A 9,976-nucleotide genomic window follows, 5' to 3' on the forward strand; every position below is an offset into this window, starting at 1 on the left:
GTCGTACACTGAGCATATGCTTGAGAGGGTGGTGGGTAAAGAGGCCTACAGTTTCCTAGAAAGCTTTTTAGGATACAATCAGGCGCAAGTGCATCCGGATGATAGGCACAAGACCGCATTCGCTACTCGAGAGTGGGGCATCTTTGCCTACATAGTCATGCCCTTTGGGTTGACAAACACACGAGCCATGTTCTAGAGGCTCAGGTGTACCTTTTTCAAAGACATGCTTAGGTGAGAGTTAGAGGTATTTATTGATGATTTATGTCTTCACTCTAATTGGAAGGAACACCTAGACAAGCTTTGAGTAGTCTTTTAAAGATGTAGACTATATCGTTTCTCGTTGAACCCCTTGAAGTGCCAATTTTGGGTAAAGCACGGATGCATCTTATGGCACATGGTGTCAAAGAATGGCATTGCCATCAACTTCTCAAAAGTTAGGGTTATCATCAATCTTCCACCACCAACTGATTACAAGGGAGTTCAGTGCTTCCTAGGACATACAGGGTACTATCGACAATTTGTGTTGAACTATGCATTAATTGCTAGGCCCCTATACAAATTGCTGGTGATATTTGAATGGACTGAGGAATGCCAATGTGCATATGAAGAGTTGAAGAAGGCTCTAACTGCAACACCAATCCTAAGAGCCCCAAACTGGACCATGACCTTCCATGTTCACATTGACGCCTCAAAGTATGTCGTGGGAGCTATATTGTGCCATCTTGGTGAACACAATTTAGACTATCCAGTGAGCTTTGCTAGCAGACAACTCACGGGGATGTTGAAATGAACTAGTCCACTATGGAGAGGGAAGGGTTAGCTATGGTGTTTGTTGTAAGGAAATTTCGGCATTACCTTTTGGCTACACCTTTTATCTTCTTTGTTGACCATCAAGCCTTGCTTTATCTTATTAACAAACACTGTGCTACGAGACATATTACTTGATGGTTACTTCTGCTTCTAGAGTTTGACTTCTTTGTGGTTGTATGCAAAGGGAAGTAGCACTACATGACCGACCATATGTCTCGCATACCCACAGGAGAAGCCATTAGACAGGGCATCACCAACGACTTGTCTGACACACATTTGTTTAACCTTTCTGGTGAAAGGGACTTGTTTAGGGCTGACTTAACACCATACTGGGCAAACGACATAGTCTAAGTGCTTGAGCAAGGACTACTTGAAAGACCCATCGAGAAGGCCTAACTTCGGTGACTCATCTTTAAAATACAACCATATCAATTGATAGCAAGACAAATTTATAGGTTAGGGCAAGATGGCTTGTTGCGTAGATGCATGTGTAAACATGAGATGCATGACATACTTGTAGAAGCACATAGTGGAATTGCAAGAGGGCACTTTAGCGAAGACACAACAGCTCGCAAGGTGCTGCAGTCTCAACTGTGGTGGCCTACTCTTTTCCAAGATGCAGCTTGATTTGTAAAGCACTATGACAAGTGTCAATGGACCAAGGTACCCATTCACAAGGGCAAAATGGAGCTAAGTCCAATCATTACAAGACAACCATTCGAGAAATGGAAATTTGACTTCATTGGGCCGATTAGCCCTGCGACTCAATATTCACAGGCCAAGTACATCATCATTTCTACAAACTATCTCACAAAATGGGTAGAAGCACGAGCCACAAGAAAAAACGATGCTAGAACCAGTGCTAAGTTCCTTTAGAAGCAGGTGATCTCACGATTCATCTGCACCATTGAACTAGTTAGTGATCAAGGCACATGCTTCATTAATGAAGTGATTACTCATCTATTGTCGACCTTTCTAATCATCCATAAAAAATCCTCACCCTAATACTCTTAAGCAAATGGTTGGCGGGCTAAGTCTACTAATAAGATCTTAGTGAATGTCATGACTAAAGCAGTCTCTACATCGCGCAGTGATGATTGGGACAACAAACTGATGGTAGCCTTATGGGCCTATCGAATAGCCTATACCCTATATAGCCTAAGAATCAATGAACACCCTTGTAATCAATTGGGGGTAGAAGATAAACAATGACCTTGACATTCGAGAAGTCTATGGCAATGCCATTCTTCAACACTACGTGCCCTAAGATGCATTTGTGCTTTACCCAAAACTGGCACTTCAAGGGGTTTGATGAGACATGATATATTTGACACCGTTCAAAGACCACTCATAGTTTGCCTAAGTGTTCCGTCCAAGTAGATTGAACACACATGTCACCTAGGAAGACCTCTAACTCCTTTTGATACATGCCCTTGAATATAGTGCACATGAGTTGTTGGAAAGTAGCTAGCGCATTAGTCAACTTGAAAAGCATGACTATGTAGGCAAAGAGGCAAATGCGGTACTATGCCTATCATTAAGATGCACTTGCACATGATTGTATCTAGAGAAGTTTTCCAGAAAACTATAGGCCTCTTTTCTAGCCACTCTCTTAAGCATGTGCTCGGTGTACAACAATGGATAGTTATCTCTCTTCATAGCAGTTTTTACCTTCTTGTAATTAACGCACACTTTAATGGATGGGACGGATAGGAGGCATGGACGGAGTGCCTAACTGAGCTAGAATGCTTATCATAGACTCGACTTCTAGCCACCCATGCACTAATTTGCAAAAATGCACGCCCCAAGAATTGGTTTAACAAGCATGTCAACAAGAAACAAGGTTTCAAATAGGGTGACTTAGTATTGCTATACTCAATAAAATGCTATAAAAGTCTTCTCGAGTCTGCACCATCAATCGAATTCAACAATATAGAGCTCGAGACCCTAGACAGAGGGAGCATAGGCTTCTTCAATGGTAGCCGCATAAATAAGTACTACCCTCCTACACATCCACTACACGAGCCTCCCATGGTAGAGTCCCCTGTGAAGGTCTGAGTTGCCACAATAACGGAAATTGAGGAGGAGGATGAAGAGGCAGTAGCACTTGCTTACATGTGCATAATGGTCACTGCCCAACAGACACATACCTTTGATGCATTGATCGATGAGGGAGCTGATTTTAATATCATAACTCATGATCATTGGAATCAAATTGGATGCCCACAACTATAATCCGCCAATGCCAAGCTTAGCCCATTTGGGGGTCAATCGTATGCCCTTTTGGGAAAGTGCAAAGTTGTAACCTCTATTGAGTCTGAAAGAATACCCATAATCTTTTATGTGTTGTCGAACAAAAAAGATGCTAGTAAGGAATTGCTGTTAGGATGCTCGTTTAAAAAGCAAGCACATTGTGATGTCGACTACGAGTCAAAGTGTATTCACCTTGCTATTGGCAATGTACAAATAGTCATGGATTTTAGCAAGGGTAGCACAGCTCCATCAAAGCTTGTGAGGCCAATGGTAGAGAAACCCACCACCAAGTCTAAGGAGGTTGGTCGAGACTTGTCACAACCTGCCGCACCACACTGCTAGCACATGGGTTAGATCAAAGCTAAGGCTCCTAAACCACAGTTCAATTGGGTGCCTAAACATCAAGGATTGCTACCTAGGAGCATGCAACCATGACCTTGCAAGCCTAGGAACTCATACTCAAGACCTAGGAGACAAGGGGAAACTATAGACATCAGCAAACGATGGTCAAGCCAAGATGGGTCCCCAAAACCTTATTGCAAGCACAAGGCTATTACGAGGGTAATGCCTAGATATGGGTGCCTAAAACCAAGAGGGCTAGCGATACTATTCAAATACCACCCTCAAACTTGACCACACAAAGCTGCACGACAAGCAGGCACTAAAGCCACAAAAAGCTCAAGTTGCGAAGCCCATAGAGCCTAAGATCGTTAAGCCTACAGAGCCTCAAAGAGTCTATCGACCGAACTGCAGCTTGCTGACTCCAAATTGACCCAACCTAGCACTGCTTAATGCTACTCAAGCCTCACAAAAATCAAGCAGCACAATGTCAGAATCTCAAACCACGTTTAAAATCGCACGAGAGGCCAAACCACACACCAGGAGTAGCTGCAACCCCACAGATGTCAACCACTGAGCTATCAAGTCTAGTCAAATACAGGGGATGGCTTGGTTGGTTGGCTTCGGCGTTTGGATGCCATGTTTACCACACTTGCTAAAAGTTATGACCGATTAGACCTAGGTCTTTTGGATGAGACTTTAGCAACGAAGGTATGCAGGCTGCCTTGCTCATGGGAAGAATCAGAATTTGTATTTATTAAGGCTCCCCAGGTAGTTGAGGAACTCATTGTCATCGAGATTTCCCGTGAACAAGCATGCAAACAGCACCTCATCACGTCTTACAACAAGGGCACAATCCTTGCCACACTGACCAAGAAATTGTGAAGTTGAAACAACTGGCTACCAATGACTCCTCTTTCTTGCGATAATGGTATGCTCTTTGACTTCAATGGCAGCAAGAGGGCTACCAAATCACGACCAATGTTGAGTAGAGACGTGCAATCAAGACCTCAAAATACGACCCAACTTATGTAACACCAACCTCCTATAGGGTATTGACCACCATTTGCAACCGGCCCCTCGTAGAGCACATCATGAATCACCCTTACCTAGATCGTATTTTGATAGAGGAGGAGTTACACATTACCAACAGAATAGGCTCCGGTGATTTCCTAATGGATGTCCTCACCTACATCACTCATGTAAGCATCTGACATGTCGACATGGACCACTACGCTAACATGGACTACAACCCAAACTTCTACTCTTGGCTCATGCAAAAGTGAACCACCGTGAGCATGCACTGAATGGTCTTAACCCTTCAACCTCTAATCCTAGGAAAGATTTTTCTCATTTCCAAAGGGGGAGGAGGGGGTAAGGTGGAAAAACATGCTTTAAGAAAATTCTCATGGACCTTCATTGGATTGTGCAAATTGTGAAGAAATTTTTCCTTTTTGTACTTAAGCTTTTCATTTTTCTATAAACACACAATCACTCTCTACTCTTATCTTAAGAAAACTAGTGGTGAGATGTGATGTTATGACAGGGACCCACAATGGCAAGACAAGAGAAGAGCAACAAACTTCCGTTATCGGAAGAGGAACAAGCTAAGTATAGCCTCTCAGTGGAGATGAGGGCCTTCAACTAGTTCAGGTTTAGGCATGTCCTAAACTTAGAGAATGTGGCCATGGAAGAACAAGCCATAAAACAGATTGTGGAGCAACGCAATCTGCAGAAGTACTTGGAGAAGGTCAACAAGTTGTGGACTATGAGAAGTGCATGGAACTCCTCTGAACTTTCAACAAGAACCATGGCACCATAACGATGCATCAAGAAAATGAAACCCACTTGGTGGAGATCAAGCTGAGCCCCGAGTTGGTGCAGAGAGTGTTGGGCTTGCCCAACAAGGTTGAGAGATGGCCCAAAAGAGATGTACATGATATGCTAGGGATGGACAAGATCCCATTCCACATCAATGATGGCATCAACCTCACAGACATCTTGGATCTACAAGTCCAGTTGTAAGCGAAGATGGTCCATGCTTTGCTCTCCAGTCATAGGTACAATGCACTGGGATGATGAGCCGAATCAATGTAGCTATATTGGAGAGCACTATAGCCAAATCCTTGGACAAAGTAAACCTAAACGGCTTCATGCGGAAGACAATAGAAACTTCAGCAAAAGCACTGGCCATAGGTGGAAGACTCATGTGTGGAGAATCCTTGACCTCCAAAGCAAGGAAGAAGTCATCATTGAGGGCCTCAACCATTGGGTTTGGAGGGATATTGATGGCCATCATCAGAGAGGGTTTGGGGCAAGCGCAAGAAGACGAGGGAGTTGGCAAGACACCAGTAGATCCCCTCCCCACAAAGAACATGAACAATCCAATGAGAGGACAGAGAGTGATGAAAAAGAGAGCATGAAGAAAGAGAGAACAGACTATGAAGAGCCTGAAGTGAGTCCAAAAGCATCGAAGACAGAAGAAAAAGAAAAGAAAAGGAGGAGGCAAAAAGAATAAAAGAGGAATCCAAGAGGGCTAAAGAGGAGAGGAGGAGGAAAGTAGAGGAAGAAGACGAGGAGTTAAGGAGGAAAGAAGAAGAAGACATAGCCCTGGCCATCCGCCTATTAGTGGAGTAGCCGTAAATGGAAGAAGAGCTGGCTGCCATGAGCCCACCTAGATACGAAGGCCCCACTACTGGCACCCAAGTGCTAGAGGCTGCAATACCACTAGTTACAGAGGGCAAGTGTAAGGGCCTATTGCACCCACTTCTAGCTAGCCTAGTGCCAACCGCCCCAACAACCACAACCACCCAGGGCTCTACACCTAAAGTTGATGCCAGCAACATCATGACTTGGGTGTAGTTTTTAGTCAACAAGAAATGGCCCAAGAGGGAGGTGAAGGAGTTCCAGTGATAGGGGTGAAAAGACTGACAATAAGTAGATGCAGAGTTGAGGCAGGATCCTGAAAGGAAGAAAATTTAAATATCCACAACCACCACCCTCGCCACACTATTGTCGTCCATGAACTACGATGACTATGTTCAGGAACTCCTATCACTCACATCTTGAGAGAGCAAAATAAGAAAAGAAAATGGCTATTGTTGAGTTAGAGGCTGAAAAGGAGACTACGACAGACTTACAACTAGAAAGAACCCACCAAGTGGCCATGTGTCAAAGAGAAATAAATGAGCTAAAGGGGGAGCTCAATGCCAAGGAAGGAGGAGAAGAAAGGTGGCAAGCAAAGCTTGCTAAAGAAACATAGGCTCTCATGAGCATGCAACAAATGAATGAAGAGTTAATAGTGCTGTACAAAGAGCTGCAAGGGGGGATGAAAAATTTCAAGGATGCCATGGAATTTTTGGAAGTAGTGAGAGAGAAGAAAGCACAAAGGTATTAAAAAGATATAGAAATTTTGAAAAAGAAGGTCAGCTTAGAGCTAGAGGAGCAGAAGAGATTGGAGAGGGAAATTGAAGAACAAGAGGATAGGCTAATGATCCTAGCTCAAAGGAAGGGAGAACACTTCGAAGAAATGAAAAAGAAGGCAGAAGAATGGACAACCAAAAGTGAAAGATGAGTACAAGACTTAGCACGCTGTCTAGATTGTGTAGAAGGAGACAAGGTGCTCGCAGAGAGCAGGGCAGAGGCTGCACAATTGAGCTTAGAGACCCAAAAATGCACCTTCCTCAACACTATCATGGAACAAATGGAAGAAGGGGAGGCCATTGATTCATTGAAAAGAAAGCTGGGGATTGCCTGCAGGGCCTTGAGATAGGGGTTTCACATGCCACCACAAGCAGCAGGAGTTAGCTTAAGCCTATAAGACCAAAAGAACTATTTGCTAAGGGTAGAATTGACGATGCAAGAAGTGGATGCCTTGGGATTCACTGAAGGAGCACCACAAGAATACAAGGAGGAGGAAGAGGCAGAATCCTTTGGAATGGGACAACAAGAGGAGGAGCTAGTCCCACAACCTCCTTCTCCACAACATGAAGAGCAACAGCAGGTGGATGCGACTATTGCTAGGAAAGCCGAGCTAAAAAAGAAGAGAAAGAAAGTGCTAGAGCAAGCACGAAGAAGGCTAAATGATCAACTAGCAATAATGCTAGCAGTGCCCAACTCGCCGAGAGAAGACTGCTTCCCAGTAAACTATAATGCTGAACTCATATTATGGGAGCAGAGAGAAAATAACTGCGAACCGTTCGATTTTGATTTTCGATTCCTCACCGCATTGAGCAAGGTATTATCAACCAAGGTGGTGGAAGAGGTAGATCGATGTCAGAAGGAGGTTGGGAGATAGGTGGTGGACCTCTGAGATAGAGAGAAATCCTATCCAATGGGGAACGGAGGTTCCAGACTGCTAGCAGAACAAGGTCTATAAAGTGCCCAAAATAGTGAAGGATTATGAGTGCCAACCAAAGTGGAGGAGGTGCATCTGAGAAGGCCACATAGATGCATGGATGTCATTTTGTAACACCCTACCCTTCGAAAGAAATAACCCTACTTTCATGCCATATCCAAGAAGGGTAGGAGTGGATTACAATTTAGACATCCATGATCGATACGACTTCCCCAAAATATACAATGTCAACACCACTAAGCCTGAGGAAGCCCTCACTTTCATGCTGCAAGATCTATACAACTCCATAGTCCACTTCCTTAATAAATTCACTTCATGCCTAGAGACCCAACCTTCCTAACTACATGTAATTATCTTAGATTACCTAGGGCACTATTAAAGCAAGATCTTACATCACAAGAGTACTGCCTATTGCCACTCTTTTTTAATCCAAATGGCATAGATAACTAAGCTATGACTAGGTTAATGATGTGAGCTACCCTCCTTCCCTCTTTTTGCTTATCTCTCTTAGAAGCTATGAATGATAGCCACTTCACTCACTGTAATCATCCATTTCTTTCCACTACTCCTCTCCAAGTACGAATGAACCTCAAAGGATACATGCAAAGCTTGAAATTCCTTAACAAATCTCTTAAGCCCCCAATTCCTCCCTCTCATGACTCTGATGATGAAGACTAGATTCGCATCTATTCACCCAAAAAAAAGAGAGAAAAAAAATTTTAAAAAGAAAAGAAGAAGAATGAGAGATCACAAGAAGAAAATCACAGGAGAAAGCAATCGAATCATCTCACTAGATGTAGGCCATAGTCACTGCACCTAGGGGTCCTCAAGCTAGGCATGCCCAGTGGCTTCAGTCAATAACCCCCTAGCCCATTTTGATTCCACACATCACACTTAGGGCACATCAAGGGCAAGACATACCTAAGGAGGTCACCCTTGCCTATGGTTAGACATGTCCCCCTAAGCCACACTCACCACATCCCCTTGGGCAAGAACTGGATCCTCAAGTGTGGGACAACACCCAGGCTTTAACTCCCAGTTTCACTTGCACAAGCACAATGCACCACACAGTAAGGTAGACACACCCCTAGGTAGTTCACCTTCTTTTCTTTACAAGTAACTACAAACAATGCAAACCACCAACCTCAGAGGCCCTGTCATCCACTCGATCCACTCTCAACCTCCACCACCTTAATCATATGATCAACTTCTCCCCACCAGGACCAACCCCCATGAGGCCATCCATCATTGACTCACACGACCTCCTTGAAAATCATTGAACTCTCATCATCTTAGACCCGCAAGTGCCATGGGACTGGCACTTGTCTAGGAGGGGGGTAATGTTACAGACATGTTACATACCATGTAGCCTAAGAAGAAGCAGAGGAAGACCAAGTCAAAAAGTGAATAGAGAAGCTCATTTTTTCCAGGCGAGAAAAGTAGAGGAGAAGGAAAGCTAAGAGAAAATGTGGGAGAGCACCAAATATTCTAGCAAGGTGCTCAGAAAGAACGAAGGAGAGCGTCGAAGATTCTAGCAAAGTGCTCAAAAAGAATGAAGGAGAGCACCGAAGATTCTAGCAAGGTGCTCAGAAGACTCTAGTAAGGAAAGCGTAGGGCGCAATGTAATTCATTTTATAAGAGCTCTAGGCTCCCTTGTGTGTAAATTGTAAAGTCTAAATGGACACATGCGAAGGGATAAAGCAACTAGAAAGGGAATAGGGAAAGAGGACCTTGGCAAGATTCCCAATCATGTAAAAAAAGGGGATGGGTGCCCAAGGGATTTAGGGTTTGTATATAAACCCAAAAAGTGAATGAGAAGCTCATTCTTTGGTCTGTGAGACTGAAGTGGTCTCTCCTTCTCTTCTTCTCTCCTTCTTGCTTGCTTATGTGTGCTTGAGAGAGAGAGTGAGAGAGTGTGAGGGAGTGAGTGTGTGAGGGTGAGGGATCTTGGAGAAGAAGCTCTCCATCATCTCCTCTCTTCTTCTTCTCTTCTCTTGTCTCATGCACAGCTATGGAGGATGGAACTTGGAGGTGGAGGCTTGAGGTTTCTTGAGCTCACATCTCGAATCGTGGAGCTACCGGTTTGCTTGAGGGAGGATGCTACTCATTCGGGCATTAATGTAAGCTCACTACACCCTGTAGGATTAAAGGTGCATCGGCTAGGTGAGAGATAGCCATTTTTGCTCGCTTGAAGCACTCAAAGCAATAAGTAGTCCG

This window comes from Lygodium microphyllum, chromosome 30 (assembly GCF_053477565.2).
Source record: "Lygodium microphyllum isolate KBCC chromosome 30, Lygodium_microphyllum_v1.1.10, whole genome shotgun sequence".
Classification (NCBI taxonomy): Eukaryota; Viridiplantae; Streptophyta; class Polypodiopsida; order Schizaeales; family Lygodiaceae; genus Lygodium; species Lygodium microphyllum.